General features: G+C 34.1%; 1 protein-coding gene and 1 pseudogene across 5 annotated transcripts in view; both read right to left on the bottom strand.

Annotated features, from left to right (window-relative positions):
* Positions 1-22,908, bottom strand: part of LOC145248326 (uncharacterized) — a 185,198-nt gene that overhangs the window by 65,424 nt on the left and 96,866 nt on the right. The gene's annotated exons all lie outside the window — the stretch shown is intronic.
* Positions 10,244-10,367, bottom strand: LOC145248466 (U2 spliceosomal RNA; annotated as a pseudogene).

Raw genomic sequence — 22,908 nt, 5'->3', positions numbered from 1 at the left:
TGGGGGGGGTCGTATATAATGGTTGTAGCTAATAGAGTGATTTTTGTGAAAGTTTGGCAAGAGGGGATCATGGATTGGAGTTCAATCAAGCACTTGCTGGAGCTAACACTTGATCTCTATACGAGATCAATAGATATTCGAATATCTATTGATCTCTATATGAGATCAATAGATATTCGAATATTCCATTTAAGTTTTCTTTTCTGTTCAAACACTGAATTAGTAAAGAAGTTAAGAACATTATTTGCCAATCCCCAATCGACCATTTAAATATGTTATAGTGTATCTTTCTTTTGGATCTCTTGGTCTTACTAGATTCCAGGACAAGAATTCATCTAGTCTGATGAAAGAGTCAAATATGTGCTAAGATGGAGAACTGTTGCCACATCTAGGGAGGTGCTGCTCTAATTTTGGAATCTGGTGGATAATGTCTTCTCTTCCCTACAAGCTATTTCTCACAGAAGAGACATTAATCTTTCTCTACTTTATCGTTATTTTCATGGCAGGTGTTCAAGTGAGCTCCAATCTCTTGTACCACACCAGTAAAAACCTTCACAGCAAAAACTTGTCTAGCCACAGCAACTGTAAATGATTTTTCTTTCTTCCTTTGTGTGTCTAAGTCTAACTGTAACTTCCATGAACAAAATTTATTTCCAAGAATTTCCTGTCTGTGGTTCTTTCCAAGAATTTCCTGTTTGCAGAACACAAAACAGGGCTACTTCACAGTTGATTAGTTTTCAAGTCCAAATGTTAATAAATTCTTAAGAAAAAAAAAACTTTCAATTTTATTAGTAAATGTTTGAAAAACAGCACTGATACAAAGTCAAACAGTCAGATGCTGATGACGTCTTTCTGTTGAAGCAGCTGTAAAAGTTTTCACGTGATCAAAATTTCGGAAGAAAAATGTTGCACTCTAAGTATTTTCCTTTTTGTTTCACTATTTATAAACTCGTTGGAAGAATACCGATTCAATTTACATTTCATAATAAGTAACAGAGCCGCAAAGTTTCACAGACTGTCAGCGTGTGCACATGCACAAGAATGGACTCTGTGGAATAGAGGTATGCAAGGAATGTTTGTAACCTGTCGGGAGTCCAAGATGTTATCAGTCAACAAAAATGATAAAGCGCATGTGCAAACAAAACACCTACACAACAACCAATGTACAAGGCACAAAAGTAAATCTCTTTTACAATGTTCAATATGATCATCTATAAAAAGCTAAGACAGTCGAACGAGTAACGAGATTGCTTCCGGAGGTTACATTGACCGAAACGTTGTGCGAATAACACTGAAGATGAGAACAGTAGTCCTAATAATCAATTACGAATTCTCAATCCTCATCTCAAAAATTCAGACTAGTTCAAGTATGACATGAAGAAAAAAAAAATGGAAATATTACTTAACAGGTTTTTTGTTTGTTTCACCACTTATCAAGGCCCGAAGGCCATTCAAGGATAAGGGTCAATGAATGTAAGTTGTTAGTGTAGTAATCGTTAATGGTGTAAATTGGGTAGAATTTGATTATTTATAGGGACGGCTCAACAAGAACTTGTTTACATTGGATTTGAAGGCTACCATGTTGTATTCAATCGGGAATCAGAGAGAGAGAGAGAGAGTTAGGGTTGGAGAGTTATAAGGAAGATGCAACACATGTGAAAATGTAAACTCTTAGAAACAGTTCATTATTATTGTGTGTGTGCGTATGCGTCTTTTTTTTCTATCCAAATAATTTGCTTAAGATAAGAACTATGATTTTAGTACACATCTTCATGTACTTTAGTCCTCACATTCCATCAGCAATGTTTCAGACAAAGAGGGAAGAATTGCTGCTTTCTGGATTAGAATCCATCTAACATTTATTGTTGGCTAGTTTTTGACGTTGAAGTGATTTTTGTTTTAAGCTTCTTGCATCAAGTATCTTTATGCCTTGTCTGGAACGATTTCCATAAAAAAACAAAAAAAAATTATTGGTCATTAAAAATACTTCACTGCATACCTGGCGTCGCCAGGTAGATACAGCTAATTTCGTAACAGTTAAAATAGTAATAATGATATTTAAAAATCTCATGAATTTTAAATGCTTCATCTTCGAATCGTATAAGTGGATATGTTTGACAAAAATCCCATGTAAAATTTTTATTATTTTATTTTTTAAATCCTTGGAAATGAATAATTTGTAAAAAAAAAAAAAAAAAAAAAAAAAAAAAATTAAATTTATTTATACAAACATTGTATAAATAAATTTCATATACCTGCTCTGTTTACTCATTGAGCACTCTTTGGTAGACACATGTTTCATTGGATGTACTTCTAGGAAACTAAACTCTACTAGCTAAATATATATATATATATATATATATATATATATATATATGTATTTATATATATTACTTGTGGACGTTTATCCTCATCTTCATAGTTATCGTTTCACAACGTTTCGGCCAACTCACCTTTTGGCCTTCTTCAGGTGGTTAACCGTGAAGGGATAGGAATGCTGAGTCTTAACTGTATCCTCAGTTCTCATAGTTGTTGGGCAGTAATTACTACGGATACAGTTGAGAGACTCAGCATTCCTATCCCATCACGGTTAACCAACTGATGAAGGCCAGAGGATGAGTTGCTTGAAGCATCGTGAAACAACTACAAAGATGAGGATAACAGTCTGTAAATGACTATTAAATTTTTATGTTTTTAATTCTTTGGAATTGATTAAGCAATACATTTGCAGAGAAATTAATTCTTTGGAAAACATTTGCAGAGAAATATTCATCTAATGTTTAGTTCGAAAGATCCATTTGCCATTTTCATTTTGTGATTTGAAAGGTACTCGGCCAAATTTCCATCTCTAGCACCTCATTGTAAGCCATTCACTGCAAGAACTTTTCTTCCTACCACAACTGTAAGAAGTTTCTTCTTTTAATGCCTAACATGAAACAATTTACATGACCAGAGTTTTTGAAGAACTTCCAATCTGCAGAACATTATCACAGGGTTGCATCCTTGCAGACTAAAGCAGTGTGAATAAATACTTAAAAAATATCATTCATTATTTTCAATCCTCTCATAATATTTTTCATCATTCAAATGATAATCTTATCTCATTAACTCTTTATCCTCAAGTGGTTTTTAAAAACCATATATATGTAAGTTATCTTATTTGTGCGCAGAACAGCCCCAACCAAACTTGTCACTTTTTGATCTACAGAATTGAAACTTGATATATAGGAGATTTGGACCTGTGGAACAAATTCGATTTTATTTTTAGCCGGTAAAAATAGCTGTTAAGGAGTAAAAATCGAAAAATTGGAACTTGGCAGGTGTAAACGATGTATCTTCTACACATGCACAAAAATATATTGATACGTTAAACTGCAATAATTCTTTAAGTTTTGATATCCATGTCTCCCTAGGTCATGTGGTAGCGAATACTTCTGAAGAACTGCTTGTTTTGGTTTCGATTCTTGCTGATGACACCCAAGTCTTTTTTTTTTGTCATTTTTTTTTTCACACACTTTTAAAAATCACTATTATATATTGAGTACAATATAATAATCAATTGAGTATTAACTCTATAATATGAAATTTGCATAAATTAAAATATATTTAAGCATATTTTACGATCGGGCAATGCTGGGCGAGATGCTTGTAAGAAGATAAAAATAAAATCTCAGCCAGACAAGCAACCCCTGCAATACCACAACCAGATATGTCCTGTCCACCAGAGCAGAGTGACTGCCAGCCAAGTAACGTTTTTTTTTTTTGTACTACATAGCCACCGCCGATCAAGGCCTGGAGACCACTCAAGGATAAGGGCACTATAATGGTTGTTGGAAATTAGATAAGAACCTGTTTACATTGGACTTGAAAATAACCATATTATAGTCAGCTGGGAAGCGGCTCCATGAAATTGTGTTCCTCGGATGAACAGTTCTATGAAAAAAAAAAAAAAAATCTCTTCTCATAAAATTTTCGCTTATGAAAATAACGATAGAGCAGAGATAATCTTTTAGTCTGTTAATATTGTTCACCTTGGTTGAATTGAGCTGGATTCTTACTTGGCCGACACTATATCCCAAATCATGACAGTTCATGATGCATGGCTGTCCTGAAAAAGGGAGGACATAATGGCCAATCATGGTTTCTGTCGAAAACCGACCCTTATAGACTAGAGAGCTCAGCAAAATTTTTGATAACTATTATCCGGGTCACTAACTGTTAGCCAACCAAACCTCATACAAATCGTTATACGAGTGATTACGCGCAAATATAGAGTAGATCAGAATTATGTAATGGATAGTTTCGACCAAGCTCCAATCCTTGTTCCATCTCCTGTTTTGAAAGTATTTTAATAGAATGTGCTCTAAGCACGGGTGTCTCTTGTCAAATACCCCATATTGGATTCCTGTACACAGACCATTTATAGGCGATAAATTGAAGATATTGCCAAAGCTGCTGTAAAGAAGTTAGCCTTCTCTACCTATACTAGAAACCTAATCACACCTGTATTTCTACAAAGCCACCATTCGTCCATGCATAGCATATTATTGCCACATTTGGGCTGGTGCATCTACCACTTGTCTCTTACACGGGGTAAAAAGAAAGTCTCAAATCTCGTCTTTGCGAAAAGATGTTGGTCAAAGGATTGAAACAATAGATAAAGGAAATATTAAACATTCCAATAGTAAAAGAATGTTTATATAAATAAAATCGCCACCAAAAGAAAGTCAATCAGTCGATCAGAGAAAGAGAGAGAGAGAGAGAAATGCTGTGTGACCATTTCTTCACTGTTTGACAACTGCCTAAACCCGCAATACCCCACACGCCTTTCAGAAAGGTAAAAAACACCAGCAATAATTTATAATCAAAAGTTGATTTGTTGGTATGAAATAAAACAATATATTTTTTTATAGATCAACTGTGTTGTGATTTTACTTGCTGTCAGTGTGTGTATATATCTTGTACCAGTGACAAAAGTAGATGTTAACACTTATATAGACTGGACAAATGCATTTTGAACAAGAGGCCGCAACGAATGCATAATAGAGGCCGCATTGTCAACCAAGCTCCAACCCCTGCCCCATCTCTGCAACGTTGCATTCCTGTGCCTGTTTTACTAGTACATTAACGGAAAGTGTTCTGAAAAACTTGTAGTACTTGTGCCCACTTTCAACATAAATACTCTCGACTAACCAGACAAGCAACAAAATCTCACCTCTTCACTGTAGAGGTCCCTAAAGGCCGGAAAGCCTTCTACTCTAAGTTTCTTCTCTCAAATTGCTGGATCATGGAATTCCCTCCTTGTTTCTGGCTTCCCAGAATGTATTAACAGGTTGAAACTTAATTTCCTATAGAAATGGTCCCAAACAATATCCCTTACGCCCAAGTAGCAAAATATCTTGTTTGGATTGTGTAAGATTATTAAAGAGAAAAAAAAAGTTTAAAAGCCAACAATTAATTTTTTTTTTTTATGTCCCAAATGTTCGATGTACAACTCTTAGTCAGGTATTGTGAGACATTTTATCTGCCCGACCCCCCACCATTTTTAGTGACAGTAAAAACCCATCGGGTTGTTATTAACAGCAGCAGTTATATCAAAACGTGTTTGCACAATTTCCTGCAGACTGATATTTGCACTGCAAATAAATGAATTTCTACTAATGACAAATATACATTATACCCTTCTCACAAAAACGAGGTGGTAATGCCTAGCATAATATAATGATACATTATCTCTACTGAATAGAAAAATTCGGCAATAGAACTAATAATATGGTCTAGGCTTCAGACAGACAGATACTAAATCTCCATTAGTAGCCGGTATACTCGCAAGATACCACACTTGACGATAGAGCAATTCTTCTTTTGCACTAAAGCTAATGAAGCACTGTTCGTTTTTCAGACTGACCTTGTAAGATGAAAACGTTCACTGTTGATATCAGATATATGGAAAAGTGCATCAAAACCGAAGCAAATAATGCAGTTAGTGCAACTGCATTTCTAAAATTTTCAGCAGTTGAAATTTAAGAAAAAAAAACAACAAAAAAAAACGGGAGATCCAATTGCAGTGAAGATGCAGACTTAGATAAAAAAAAAAAAAAGAAAAAAAAAGAAAAAAAAAGAAAAGAAAAAAGCAGTTGAGCTGATGAATGATGCAATGGAAGAGAGAAAGAGATGACCTTGGAGTTGGCAAAAGAATTCTCAGTATTCGTGTTGTAAATGCTCAGAGCTGTTTTAGAAAAAAAAAAAAAAAAAATACTAATACAATGGATTCTCAAACTGCTGCCAGGTTTAGTTTTGTCTGTTGATGTTTTTTTGGTTTTTTTTTTTTTGCATATCAACTATTTTTGGGTTATTTAATGTCAAATCCAATAATTTTAGAAAAAAAAGGTTTTATGCATCAAGTTCTTTCTATCTTCAAATATTTATTCATGGTGTTTGGTTTGTAAAAATTATCGCTTTTGATTTGGACTTTGCAGAACATGACTGAGTTTTGCAAAGGGAAAGTAAAACAAAAATAGCATCAATGTTTGGTGCATTTTAGGCCAGGAAGCCAATATCCTCAGACTGCCTGATCTGGTAGCACCTATTGCTTGAACAGATATTACCACCCTGAGCAAAACTGCAATGGTAACTAAGGGGCAACATTACATTCTCCACAACTCCCAAATGGGACCTCACCATGGAATGTATTTTAAGGTCATACCTAGGACCTAAGTTTAGTTTGATGACAACCATTTTGAATGTCACAGAACGCAACATCTATGTTAATCAGTTTCCTAGATATTAATAATTGAACACAAGTTGCTGTTCAGATTCTAATCTAATTGGAAAACGTAGGTTAATACCACCTTTCGAGAGTATTAGTGGGTAATTCTTTTACAAAAAATTGGATAGTATTTGAACTTTGCATAGCTGATCTCATACTCTGCAAGGATATCCATTATATCAATCCCAAATTCCTTGCTGCCAGTGATTAGATGTTGCAAAATTCATGAAAAAAAATCTAGTGAATCAAAATCGAAATCGTTATTTGAAACTAGCAAGGATATCCGGCATTGCCTGGGACAATAGTGTAACCTATTTCTGTTAAAGCTTCTATCACTCATATCATTTTTATTGGAATCCTTTGAGATGAGTAATTTGTGTATTTATTTTTTCTTACAAAACTCGGCATTCCTATCCCATCGCGGTCAATCACCTGAGGAAGAGTTGGTCGAAATGTGGTGAAACAGCAACTATGAAGATGAGGATAACAGTCCACAAACAAAAAATAAATCACTATCCGTCTTTTTATCAGTTTCTTTCTCTCCCCAACAACCCTTCCTTCTCAGCCTCATTTCTTTCTAGCTGGACATACACACACACACACACTCGTTCAACTCTGCTTTATACAATAAATTTCCAAAAAAAGTTGCTATTTTCTTTCCAAATTAATACCTAACATTGAAAACCGACCCTCCTGATGAAACCCAACCAATTTGAGCCCCCACCCCTCAAGAATGCATACTTTTTTTTTTTTTTTCTAAATTTTAGATATTCATCCAGTGCAACACCGATCAAGAATATACCAACTTTGTGGGTGTTTATTTTGTAGTTTTTTTTTTAACATAGCTGGACATACACACATACAGAGAGAACTACCTTCTATATAATAGATTAGCAGTATTTACTGGACATTGCTCAGCAGCGGGGAGAGGGGGGTACTATAATTAAAAAAAATTAAATAGGATTTTGAAACTGAAATTTAATAACAGTATAGTTTCATTATTAATTTAACTAAATGGTTATAAAACCAAAACTAATTTTGTTAAAATAAAATGATTAGGTAGAAGTCCTAAGTAATTCACAATTGTATTTTGAGTGTCACCCACACTGAGGATTGAACCCCCAACTTCTAGAACAGTGTATCTAACAACTGAATTTTATCAAGTATTTTATCCACTATGCTACAGAGTTTAACAGAAAGACTGTTGGATCCGACAAGATACACCTCAAGAAGGTAGGAGGTTACATCGACCAAAACGTTGTGAAAATAACATTCAAGATGAGAACACTAGCCTAAAGAGTCCAAATACAAAAAAAAAAAAAAAAATCTAAAAAATTCAGAAACATAGCTCACAAAACTTAATTTAATAAGATTGGCTAAGAATTTTAAAGCCAGAAATGCCTTTTCGAGAACTTGGCTTTCTTTCAAATTTGGAAATTTCAAAATAATTTTTTTATCAACTATTAACTAAAAATGCTGACTTATTTACAAAGAAACAAAAAATTATAGTAGATTTAATTTCATAATCAAATTATTTTAAAAATATTTTCAACAAAATCCTCATCTATTAACAGATTGAAAGTTTTGGAAACTATTTATTCACTTTTATAAATAGAGATTAAAATATTACCTTCAAAATATGCTGTAGCTTTATTACAATTGGATTAAACTGATAATTTAATAAATAAATTTCGAAATTAAATTTAACTTCCAAATTTTATTAAAAAAACAAAAAAAAAAACGGCAGAATAAAAAAAAAAATGGAAGTAGAAAAAAAAAAAACACTAGTAAAGTACATCTCCGTTCCATATAAGTTAACAAATTTACCGAATCTCCATTACTAACGGTTACTGTATTGTCCAATTTCTACTGTACACTCTTTAACCCTTATCCTCGAGTGACCTCCTGGCCTTGATAAGTGGTGATGCCTATGTAAAAAAAAAAAAAAAAAAAAAAATCTAAACGATAATTTTTTTTCACCCAATTTTCGTTGCGTTTTAGTCTGACGTCATCCTAAGCAATTCAAACAGCTAGAAAAAAAAAAAAGTATCGTTTTAAGAGATTATGTCCAATCTAACGAAGCACTTTGTTTTATGGATATAGATACAGGAGAGTAATTAATCTACATAGTATGCATACTGCCTACACGAAGAGTAGTCGAGAGGAGAGTTTCAATAGATGAAAACGAGAACAGCTTTAAAACCGTGAAAGAAATGAAGATTTTCAGCTTATAATAATTCATCAGTTGAAAATGAAAAGGATTTTGAAAAAGTTTTTTCGTTCTTTATAAATATAAGTGGGGAAACAAATGCTCAGACCAGGAGATGAAAGCTTAACTTGTGAAAACTAAAGTTATGAAAATAAATATATCCTTATAGTCAGATTCTATTTTTTTAGTGTTTTCTTGTTGATTAGGAGTTTTTACCAACTGAAATCCTTTAGATATGCCCATTGAATTTGCACATTTAACAATAAAGGTGGCATCTCGCAGCGGACCAGCGGGCGGCCCATCCCGTAGCGGACCAGCAGCCAGGCCCATCCCGTAGCGGACCAGCAGCCAGGCCCATCCCGTAGCGGACCAGCAGCCAGGCCCATCCCGTAGCAGACCAGCAGCCAGGCCCATCCCGTAGCAGACCAGCAGCCAGGCCCATCCCGTAGCAGACCAGCAGCCAGGCCCATCCCGTAGCGGACCAGCAGCCAGGCCCATCCCGTAGCGGACCAGCAGCCAGGCCCATCCCGTAGCGGTCCAGCAGCCAGGCCATCTCGTAGCAGACCAGCAGCCAGGCCATCTCGTAGCAGACCAGCAGCCAGGCCAACCGCGGTGTCAGCTCGTAATGGATGCGTGGCAGACAAATGGCGGTGCAGTTTCAAATAGGAACCTGACGGAGCACATAAAAATGGCACTTTCGACTAAAGCATTACAGACTACAGAAAGACAAAGTTATGTGTTATAGGAAGAGTTGCAGAGAGTATAAGATCTGATTCCTAAAATTACAAAATATTCAACTCAAACATCTTATTTTAAAGTCTTCCAATATCCAGATTAGATTCTATGGAGATTAAAAAAAAAACAAAAAAACTCAAGGAACTCCCAGCATTATTATGTGTTTGGAGTTTATATTCAGACCCAAATGAAATATCGCAGTTCCAAAAAAATTAAAACTCATTAATATGTTTACTTATAAGTGAACAAGACCGATAGCCATTAGCCGCGTGCTCTCGTGTAATAAATGAATGCGTGAATGTAGGATTGACATGAAATTCTTAAAAATAAACTAAAATGACCAAAAAATGGGCTGAAATGACTTAAATAAATAAAAAGTAAATGACTTAGAATAACTTTAATGAACTTAAGGATGAATTGAATGACCTTAAGAAGGACTTGAATGCTTAAAAAAATAACTGGAATAATTCAAAAACAACTTGAATGATCTGGAGAATGACTTGAATGGCTTTGAGACTAACTGGTTGTAAAGTGGGTGATCATTTTACATTAAATTAATACAGAAAAGTGATCCCCTACTTTATATCACAATAAGTACAGCATGTAAGAACAGATACTACACTTTGATCTTGGCCAAAAGGCAAAGAAAAGGGTATTCATTTGCTCCCCCACCGAGCAAATTAGGCACAATGCCGTTTTTTAATGTGGAGAGTGAAAGGGAAATGGGGACCAGCTCCCTGGAGAGTAGGGGAGCTGGATAGTGACAATTGGTATGAAGGGTTTCCTCTACATTGACCAATAACATATGTGGGGTTGCCCCCACATATGGTCTTTGCTTGCAGTATCTGTTCCGGCAGATACTACACTTTGAGATATTAAATCCTTTATTCATGTTAAAAATACATTGAAAATCAACAATGAACAAAAAACTTAGGCACATGGCCAACTCAAAAGGGGGGATTGTGGGGGTCGTTGGTTATCCTTGTCACTCCAGAACTAAACAAAATCAAAAGTTTCTCCCAGCTAGTATCTTCTTTAACCATAATACCGCATTCACCCTTTCATACTGGGGGACGTCCTACTTAACTCCCAATTTTTAAAACATTTTTTATTGACGTGTAAAAACAAAAAAGATAATAAAAATGGTACAATAATTCATTTGTGTCGAGGGGGGAATCGTCCGTAATACTTTTGTGCTTGTCCTTTTTGGTTAAGATCAAAGGTCTGTTGTTAATAGATGTTGTTCTTAGCTTTTTTTACACTACACTACAGGAAGTCAACATAGACGGGATTTATCTGTTCTTGACTATTTGGCGTTTGACATAACAAGTGAATGGACGTCTTTTTGAAGGCTCTTCTATAACAAAGCACATAGGAGAGCATGTGAAGATAATCAGCAGCAGCCGATGGATGGCTAGCGAAGATATTGACAGCAGCTTTTTTGAGCGTGTATGCAAATTGGCAAGTGTACACAGGCTTGCGTCAGAAGAAAAAGAAAAGGAGAAAAAGTACACCATGTGGCAAGGAGCAGAAAGAAAAATGGTTACTAGGTGAGATGGACGTGTGGCCTCATAGTGGCGGTGAGAAACTTTTAAGCTGGTGTCGAGATAGCAGGCCTTTGTCAATCTCATGGCAGACGAAATTAAAAGTTAGAAAAAACAAGAAGCAGGCATTACTTAGAAGCATTTGCTAAAACATTTGCTAAAACAGAAAAAAAGAAAAAAGCAGAGTTAGATTTATTTATTTGTTTCTTTTCGACTGTACCAGACAGTGTGGGGGGTCTGAGTAAGGTTACTAATGAACACTGTTCGAACTTAACAGCCACGTTACACTTCTACCACACTGGAGGGGTGTTAAGAGGAAGGGATAAATTTCACATGCAGGCACCTCTATGGTGGGTATCCATGGTCTGTCAAAGACTGAAGCAACCTCTGTAAACATCCTATATACATAAAACAAACTCATTGGATTTTTCCGACTACTATTCTCATCTTGAGTGTCATTTTCAGAATGTTTCGGTCAATGTAACCGCCGATCTTCTTTAGGTGTAATTTGTCAAGTTCGGGAATGTTTCTGTCGAACTTGGGAATTTCAAACGGAACACTTTACTTCATTGGGGTAGAATGCCCTTGTTTTGACAGCCATGACTGGATAGAAGTCCTAAGTAATTTGAAATTATATTTTTCGGTCGCCTATACAGAGTGTTGAAATAAAGAGTTCTGTTCGAAATTCTGTCCGAATTCTTGAGTTCGAAAAGATGTGCCTGAAGAAGGTCAAAGGTTATATATACTGAAACGTTGTGAAAATGAGACTCAAGATGAGAACAGTAGTGCAATGAATCCAAATAATACGAATAACCAATCCTCATCTCAAAAATTCAGAAACGCTCCAAGTGTACAATATTTTCATTTGTTGCTTGGATGGATATATATATATATATATATATATATATATATTAGTGATGGGACGATGCCAAAATTTTTCGATTCCGATTCCGATTCAGTTCAAAATTTCCGATTCCGATCCGATTCCGATTCTTGTAAAATTTATACATATTTAATTAGAGATTTTTTTTGTTTGTTTTTTCGTAAATTTTCAAATTATTACATAAACCCCTGGTTAATGTCCGCGTATATTTTATCTCAAATGTTTGCCTTGTAATTGATTAAAAATTGTAACACAACAAAACATTTATTTTGATTTTAAAACAAAGCTATATTGTACCAGTTCGTATTTACTGTATAACATGCTACTTACATGAATAGTGGAAAATATTCGAAGATTGGTAGGCAAAATAAGAAAACGATGTAAGAACAATATATTTAACAACGCCACTTAGCAAAGCCACATCTCATTGTTACGAACGAATTTCTAAATAATAATATTACTATTATGAAAACCATTTTTAACGTGAGATTGCGTGAGCTTTCTGTGCTTTCTCTCGCAGCTAAATCCCTATTCCAAAATGAAATATTACTTTTATAGATTACGTGTTAGAACATTTTTTTAATTGGCGGAAAGAAAAGCGATCATTTAGAATTTAGAGTTTAAGATCAGTTTCGAATATAAATTTAACGTAAAATGATCATTTCTGGCCATCCTAATTCTTTATGGATATTAACTAAAGTGTTTCCCACTAAATTAAGTTCGGTTTGCAACGTTGTAAAACCATGTGTAATCGCTTAAAAAGTAGACACCCTATCCCCAATAAGCGCACATGTTACGTTATATTTATTTGTGAAACTGACCGTCTATTTTAAATTCCTAATCGTTTTATATTAGTGTTGTGTCGATTAATCGGAATCGGGAATCGGATAAATCGGTAATTTTGGGGGTATCGGAATCGGTATTGGAATCGGAAAAATTTGTGCCTAATTTCCGATTCCCAAATCGATTCTTTTAATATTTTTAAAAAGTTCATTTTCAATTGTTTGTACCGATTATAAATATTTCTTTCTTTTAAACTATTAGTAAAACTAAAGAAGATCTAAACTTATTTTATATGCATAAAATAAACAAAACAAAAATTGAAACTTTGCGAAAATTCGTTAGGTAACCTTTAGAAGAATGCAGTTTATTTTCAAAGTAGCGAAAGAATTGTCTAAAATTAAAGAAATATTTTGCCCAGAAAAATAATATCAAACATTATTGCTAATTAAATGAAAAGTAGAATATAAAAGTGTTGGGTTTTGTCGGTATGTTTGCTGCTCCCTCACTCGGCAATCGGTATTGACAAATATAACAAGCCGTGCATTGAGTCTATGTGAGGAGGGGGGATCGAATAAAGTGATAAAAAAAGTGATACATAACTGATAAAAAAACAATTTTGAGTGAAAAAAAATTTTTCAAAAGTTTTCAGAAAAATGACTAAATTCAACTTTTGCTCCACACCCAATATTAGCCCTAAAACCTCCAGGGCTTGTGACTCTGATTTTTCCCAGGGTCAGTGATACTTCCATCGAATTTAGGAAAACTCGTCCCGGGAAAACTCGTCTCGGGAAAACTCGTCTCGGGAAAACTCGTCCCCTTTCGCTAGGTAGGAAAACTGGTCCCTTATTGAATAAATATCGATTGAAAACACATTTTATGATCGTTCTTGAAGGAGATATTGTTTTTTAAAATAAACTATAGCCCCCCCATAATATTTTGGACGATATTTGTAAACCCACTAAAAACCAAATTATTTTTAGATCTAGGATGAAGCTCTAAACTGTCTTCACGTATTAAAAAAGGGTGCTTGTGCAGTTTACACTATGTTAAAAAACGAAAAATAAAAAAAAATATATATTCTACGTACTCGTTATGGAATGAAGTTCTCATAAAAACATCACGTAATTTCATCAAATAGTTTTTATTTTATGCCGTAAAAACGATTTGGGAAATTCGGAATCTTCCTAAAAAAACTGCGATAATTAGTCAAGGGAGCGTAAAACAAAAACTATTTAATGAAATTACGTGATTTTGTTATGAGAACTTCATTCTATAACGAGTACGTAGATCTATAGAGTTTAGTTTTACTAATAGTTTAAAAGAAATATTTATAATCGGTACAAGCAACTGAAAATTAACTTTTGAAAAATATTCAAAGAATCGATTTTGGAATCGGAAATTATACACAAATTTTTCCGATTTCGATGCCGATTCCGATTCCCCGAAAATTACCGATTTAACCGATTCCCGATTCCGATTCATCGGCACAACACTAATATATATATATATATATATATATATATATATATATATATATATATATATAGTTGTTTTTAATGTTATTTCATCCCAAACAAATGTCGCTTCGACCAAATTTGCAGAGTCCTCATTGAGAATGGGTGATTTTTCTGGCAGAAGAAGAAAACTATTCTAGGTCGGCAATATTTTTGCGTAAAATGTTGGAAATTTTCTATTTCTATCCTTGTAACCATGTCAGTAATAAGGGTGATGGAGGAAAATGTTTTACTGAGCTGACGTTATCAAAAGTTCAGAAACGCAAACTCATATACATAAAGAAAATATCAGAATAAACTGATAAAATCGACATCAATCAGACAAGAAAATATAAGTGAAAGTGACGCCGTAACCTTGGAAGAACTTGAACCCGGCATGCAGAGTTTACAGTCTGCACTTGTAACCACTACACCACTTTTTTGTATATCTGTACGTTTCTATATTTTCATTTTACTATCTGCTTCCGTAACAATTTTTGGTTCAAGTCTAGAATTCAGCCTAATTAACAAAATCTTTATGATGTACGTACTCGTCACGGAACGAAAATGTCAGATTAAAAAAAAAAAAAAAAAAAAAAAAAAATCACGTAAATTAATCAAGTATTTTTTTTTTTTAACTACGAAAATCACATTTTACGATGTTTAGCTATTATAATAGTATTTTGGTCAAGATCAAAGTGTAGTATCTGTTCTTCAGATGCTGCATGCACTTCATTTTCTTGTTCTCTTTCGGTGGAGGAGAAATCCTTCACGACTGAGACAATTTTTATTTTTGTACCTTTTCTCCACGTTAAAAAACGACCCTGGTGTCTAACTCTGTCCCGTGGGGAAGCATAGTAAATAGCTATTATAATAGTATACACCGACACCGTAGCTTTTACAAGGCTGATTTTCATCTCTTACTTCTGGAGAGGTTTAGGAGGTAACCCTTTAGTAAACATGGCGGATCAAGACAACGTTCTCGCTTCTCCATAATATATCATTTTTCTTAGATAAAGAAAAAAAAAACTACCTGATCAATGTACGTGATTTTTGGAATATGACATTCTTGTTCCTTGATGGATTCGTACAAAGATTTCTGTTTTTTTTTTTTTTTTTTTTTTTCTTTTTTAATTAGGTTGAATTCTGGACTTGCTCCTAATTCTTAATAACCAGGTTAGAATTTTCGCCGAATCCACACGTGAATACTTGGTAAGTGCAAAATGAATAGCCGATGCTGAAAATGTATAAACATTTTGATCCGTCATTTTACTTAAAAATTCACCAAAAATCAGGAAATTAACTAATTTTAATGAAATATTCAGTATTTATCAAATAATGATCACAGAATATAATGAACCCATTATTTCAATCTTAGTCGAAATGTATTTTGTTTAAACAAAAAACTGCTATGGTTTTCAGTAGTAATAAAAAAAAAAAAATGAATTTGTTTTGAAAAAGCATCATAAATTGTAAGAATGAAAATTAAAAATAAAAAAATAATTTTTTCAGGAACATTACGCAAAAAGCCATAAAGTCCGTATTAATGAATTCAATATAACTCTAAGAAAATTAATTTCTCGAATTACCGATATTATCATTGAATTAAGTATTGTTTATTTAATACTTTCACACACAAAATTATAATTGCAAAAAATATTACTTACTTATTTAAAAAAATTTTTTTTTTTTAAATGTAAGATTCTAATATTTTCCTTGTTTGAATGAACGTGTAAATTTCAGCGTAACATAATTTTTATATAATCTTGAAAAAAAAAAAAAATTCAAAAGCAGAAACACAGAAAAATTATTGAATTAAAAAATGGTAAAAATTATAAAACATTCGATAGGAATGTACAGATGCACAGCTGATGGGGTGGGGAGAAAACCAGCACTCCTTCCCTCCAACTACTTGATGTCATTTTCAGACAGCCTTTTGACTTTCTGACATTTTAGGTTTCCATAGAACGCATTCTTAGACGACTTCGTTTTGTTTTATTTGAGTGAAGCCAGAATCTCTCGCTTTTGGGGGCTAATTAAGCTATTTTTTTTTTTTTTGTATAAACACGGTGATTTTTTTTTTTTTTTTAAATTTGATTCAATATCTTAGGACTTTACTAATTATCTTTGAAATAGTCCCAGAAAATTAATATTTATCCTTCAAAGGATTTTTACAATGCATTTAACTTCAAAATTTAGCTGAATTTGTCAGCTTTTGAATGTTGCCGTGAAAATACCCCCCCCTCCTCCACGTGTACAAATATTTTTTTTTCCTTTAGGAAATTAACATTAGGCTTTGATCTTTCAAATGCAATAAAAAAAAAAAAAAAAAGTAGTCGGAAACTTACAAAAAATTATGATAAACCGGCTTTCAAAACTATGCCGACCCCCCCCCCAATCTTTTTTCCGTCATTACTGCCCGTACCTAGTGAATATTTTGCCAGTTGCTCAGTCACAATTTTTTTTTTTTTTTTTTTTTTTTTTTTTTATGATGAAAAGATTAAATATCTGTTTTGGTTAAACAAAATAACATTTGAGATTGCCGATTAAAAAAAAAAGTTATAACTTGTATAATGTCGTTTCTAATCATTAATCGAGACGCCTTCGTGTTTGAAGAGACGGCTGTACAGTCAGTTTGGAAGAGCAGCAAAATAACTATAATTAGGTTTGCTTCAAAAATAACAACTCGTGAGGGCCAACACATTCTTGGTAAGAGTAGCAAGCTACCGTTTATACATGGTACTTGCCACAAACCCGAACTCACGGTATGCTATACTTAACGGAGGGGGGGGGGTAATCACCTCACCCCTCCTTCCCACGTGCAAGGGAGCGGATTGCCTAGCCCAGAGTGGAGGAGTGGGGGGGGGGGGTTGAATCATGAAAAATCAGCAAGCAAATATTCTTTAAGTTTCAGTTCTGTGTGAATGATTGTGTAGTTTGCTTGGCTGTAAGCAGATAAATATGCCAGCAAAAAAAAAAAAAAAAAAAAAAAAAATGCAAGGGTAGATTAAAAAAAAACAAAAATTAAATTCAACAAACATATATACATATATTCTCCCCCAACCTCTGGTCTTAATAGGGGGGGGGGAGACTAAAACTTGCTGCTATGGTTTCAAATGATCTGAAATAACGGCAAGGGGAGACTTGATTCCAAATATTTCTCATATTTTATATCTCCCCTCTCTTGGAAATAAGGGTACATTTACGAATATCTCCTGTATCAAATAATCCTTTTACATCGTGAAGTTTATTTTATGTATGAAAACCAAATAAGGGGGGGGGGAGAATATAACATATGAGAAATATTTGGAATCGAGTTTCCCCTTGCTATTTCAGATCATTTGAAACCATAGCAGCAAGTTTTAGTCTCCCCTTCCATCAAGGCCAGAGGTTTTAGGGAAAAATCAGATATTTTGTAATTCATATGCAACATTAGGAAAACAAATGACTATGATTGAAGTATTGATAAAAGTGTAGTATCTTTCCACCCACAAAACATCCTTTAAAATTACCACTATTACAGGTTTTCAAGGGTGCTGAAAACGAAAATAACAGTAGTTTCCAAGATATGAAGAAATTATATAGTGGGGGATCATTTTTCTATATTAATTTAACATAAAATAAACATCCACTCTTCAGCCAAGGTAGTCATAAAGTGGGTGCTCATTTTACGTTAAATTAATATAGAAAAGTGATCTCCCACTTCTTGAAACTAATGTGCGGCCTTAAGGGCAAATGTCACATCGCCCTCTACACAATTCAGGTCATTAGCTTATTTGTTAAATTCTGATCAGTAGTTACCGAGATTTCGGATTTATAAAATTACCCCAAAAAAGTGGTATATCTATATGTGGATACTCGTCGCCAAATTGAATATTGAAATGCTCATATCTCGTTCTATTGGCCGAAACTACATGAAAATTTGCAGGCTTTTAGAAGATTATAATATTATTTTATAGTTAAAATTTCATGACAATTGGTTAAAAAGAACCTGTATTTTCAAACCAATAAAATATACCCAAATTAGCATACATTCATATATATAGAGTGTTCTGGCAAGCCAGCTTTAGTTTTGCTGCTTTGAGATGAATTTTGCTTCGGATTGTTTTGCTTGGTTGTCTCCCCTGTGGCCTTGCCCAGCCACTAATATAATTTAATAGCAACGCTTATCAAACGCCAAAGACCACTCGAGGATAAGGATTAATGATGACTGATATTGCGTATAAACTGATTACCTAAAAGGACTACTCAACAATAACTTGTTTATGTTAGACTTGAAAACGACCATATTATAGTCAGCTGGGAGACAGCCCTGCAGTATTATGAGCCATAGACTGTTAACTCCAGGAAAGAAGGTTTGTTTATGAAATTTTCGTTTAGTTTAGGTCACAGAGTAAAAAACATGACAACTTTTACATCTGACAAAGGTCGGAGGTTACATCGACCGAAACGTTGTACAGATAGCATTCAAGATGAGAACAATTGTCCGATTAATCTAAATACAAACATTCACACCTCATCTCAAAAAGTCAGTTGGCAGTGATTGTAGCTAGGTGAGTGTTTGCTGTGAATGTCTTACAGGCGAGGTATAGATTGAAGCTCAGTCGGGCACCTGCCATAAAAATAACAGAGTCAGAGATAGACGAGCAACGTCTCTTCTATGAGAAATAATTAGCAAGGAGTGGAAGAGAACATCCCTCACCAGATTTTTTATGAATAAATGCGAAAGCTTTTCTTTTTATGATACTCCTATATTATTATCAAAACTAGTTACTCTTATCTAAACCAATAATACATGCTCTATCTAGAAATAGTCCAAAAACAGTTCATAACAAATTAATGCTTGGGGCTTGGTGTTATTAATTTCTAATTTTATTGTTTTATATTATCTATATGTGCAATAGCTTCGTCGACATTAATTCATGTAATTTAATTTACAAATATTGAATTGGGTCATAACCTATTTTATCTAACACTTATCGTTGGCAAGTTTTGACCTTGAAGTAATATTTTTAGCTCCTTACATCAAGTGGCTTTATGCCTTGTCTGGAACGATTTCCATTAAAATAAATCTCATTTAGCTACAATCACTGCTAACAATTTCCCTTAATTTCTACCTGCGCCTAAATCCAAACGAAAGTTCCAGGAGTAAAGTTTCTTTCTTCGGGTGATTTCCATGGAATATATATATATATATATATATATATATGACGAGCCATCATAAAGTGCTGTTAATTCTTAGCACGGCTATACTAGTAATTTGTTAATATCTTTCTTTGCCTCTGAAGAGAATAATAGCATTCTTTGAAACTCTGCGGATTAAGTATTTCTTAAAAATTGTTTTTGGAGTATTCTGTCGAACAATAAATTTCCTTGTAGATTTTTTATTTAGTCTTGAATTCTTTTCCTTTTCATATATATATATATATATATATATATATATATATATATTATATATTATATATAAAATTTATTGCTGTGAGTCCAGAATGAATTCACATATTGTTTCCGCTAGGAAGATATCCTCTGAAGATGAGGAAATATCCAACCAGCTTTGTCAACATTCATAGAGTCCATCTATGAATGTTGACGAAGCTGATTGGATATTTCCTCATCTTCAGAGGATATCTTCCTAGCGGAAACAATATATAAATTCATTCTGGACTCACAGCAATAAATTTCCTATATACTGCTCTGGCTACACATTGAACACTCTAGTCCAGTTTTTTCACCACTGATGAAATATATATATATATAACTACTTAATTTACTCACATAAAATTGTTATACGAAAGTATAGATTTATGCGTAAACTTTAAGTATTTACTTCAAAAGTGCTCAATACGTAGGTAGAGCTAGTTAGTAATTTATAAAATATATGACGATTAAGCTACACTGAATATTCCACGTTTCATCCACTCTAGAACTCTTCAGGCTTACGCGCATAAGCCAGAAGAGTCCTAGAGTGGATGAAACGCAGAATATTCAGTGTAGCTTAATCGTCATATATTTTATAAATTACTATATATATATATATATATATATATATATATATATATATATATACACACACACACACTTCCACAAGTTTTACAGCGATGTCGTCATACAAAGATTAAAATAAAGATATCTTACATCTAGAATCCTTATTCTAATTTTGATCAAAATCCATTATATTAAATGGTTTTATGAAGAAATTGAAAAGAAAAAGAAAAGGTTTTATGAAGAAATTGAAATTCAGGTAATCTTGATTAATAAGTGTCTAATGAAAATGCTTATGTGAAATAAGTGAATTTTCAAAACGAACATTGTGCTCGTATGCTCCCTAAAATCGTTTAAAAATATGCCAATGAAACTGAAATTTTGGAAAAATTTATTAATTGATATTTACACCTATTTTGTAGATTTCACAGAAATTGAGGATATTTGAATTTTCACAAAGACTTCCACCTTCTCTTTGCATAAAAAAGTAAAAAATACACTCCATTTTTACTCGTATTCTAAAATTTATAATGATCGTCTGAATCCTATATATAAAAAAAAGCCTTCCTTTAATCTTGACAGACTATGGATACCGACTGGGTGCCTGCGTGTGGAATTTTTATGGCAAAAGATGTGCAATCTCCAACCACATCTCTCTTGAGTCGACATTGTTTAATACCAGTGGCAACTGAAGGTTCAGGACGACTGGAAACAAATGCCGAGATAAGCGGAAAGCACATACAGCGCCTAGAATTCCCAATTGGTCACTCATCTGGTACTAGCTAAGCTCAACGTTACTTCAGTGATCTGACGAGAACCGGTGTGTCAATGCAATTATGCCGTATATACAAATACATATATGACGCTATTGGTGTCATGAATGCATGCAGCGAGGTAGTTTATGCCTCGAAAGGTGTAGGTAGTTTTCTTCTGTGAAGATGCTGGTTGAATTCGGCCGCTCGTAGAAGTGGTTGAGGGTTCTTCGAAATCCTTCCAGACTGGTCAAATGAGAACAACGCACATTTGACTGGACGGGATAGAGGAAGAGGGGAAAGAAGAGGGGGTGTTGATGTCTGATTGGGACAAAACAGAAATGTCGATGGGATTTTGTCAGAAAGAGAAAAAACAAGTAATTGTTTTTATCTCATTGTCGTTATATATCTGTTAACATGAAAGGTTGTTTTTAAAACGTCTGTTGAGAGGTATGAAGAGATCCAGAGATCCTTAGCTGATTAAGGCTGATAACTTAGAATGGGGGTTAAGGGTAAGGGTCGCCGCCAAGCATTGTTCGACCTGGAATGACTAATCACTCCTAATTTGATAAGTAAAAGCCTCAGTGCAAATGAGGGTTAAAATTTGGTAGAGATAAGCTCTAAGAGGAAGAAAGAAGGGTGTTTGTAACCACTCTCTGAAGGAGAGGTGGGGAAAAGGGGTTGGATTTAGAAAAAGGAATTCTAAAAAGAGTAGAGTTGTAGCCAGCAAACTGAACGGCTGGGCTGGTCAAGCACTCCCGATTTGGGAGCCCTCAGGGCCTGATGTTATAATGTTAACTAGCCTGTGTTAATGGGAAATCTGTGACTTTACTGGTCTGGTCTTACATCGTTTCACTGCTATAGTCAGTCACCTCAATTTAAACAGTAGCTGTTATGAAGTAATGAAATTAATAAATACTGTTATTGTTATAAACCAGAGTTCTGTTTGTTTGTGGTGAGGACTTCATTTTGCAGCAAGCCGCAAGGACCAGCGCAGTGATGGATGTACCCGGTGACTACCTACACAGGGTAGGAGACGATTCGATCGAGAGGCAAAACGCCCCACCATGAAAACACAGTGGGTGAAGATGATCAACAGGCCAACTTGTGACGGGACAATGTACGATCGAAAGAACACCTGTCATATCGGGTGGAATACGACGAGTTTAAGGACACCCGGTGTGGTTGGTGCAGTATCTGTCTCGTTATACATATATATATGTATAAACATATGCCTAACTTTATATAGAGAAATTATATATATTACTTTGTAACTGCTACAAAGAACTACTTTCTCTAGGGAATCAATCCCCCCCCCTCCCTCTGAATTCTTCGGCCACGAGGTTTAAAAAGAGGTTTTTAAAGATTGTGGCAAGCTGTTCTAATGGTTGTCATACTTAACTCAGTCTTTAGGTTTTGGTTTCGATCTCAGCTCGAGTATTTTTTTTTTTTTTTTTTTTTTTTTTTTTTTTTTTTTTTTTTTTTACAAAAAGCGAACCATTTAGAAAAATCATTACTCGCATGCACAAGTCTCAGTTTTTGTTTGTTTTGTTTTTTTAATTTCGCTTATTTTTTAAAAGGAAATTTAATGTTATGCTTAATACCGGACAACGCCGGGTACATCTAGTTTTATATATTTAGTAACATATCTATGTTGAATAGTTGTGTGTGCATGTATTTCAGAGTGTTTATCTCGTGTGTACATATATCGAAGAGTGTATATATTTTAATGGGATGACAATTCTTATTTGTTCATCA

This window comes from Euprymna scolopes, chromosome 26 (assembly GCF_053919585.1).
Source record: "Euprymna scolopes isolate OS-2025 chromosome 26, ASM5391958v1, whole genome shotgun sequence".
Classification (NCBI taxonomy): domain Eukaryota; kingdom Metazoa; phylum Mollusca; class Cephalopoda; order Sepiida; family Sepiolidae; genus Euprymna; species Euprymna scolopes.
This window is presented reverse-complemented; position numbering and strand designations above follow the sequence as displayed.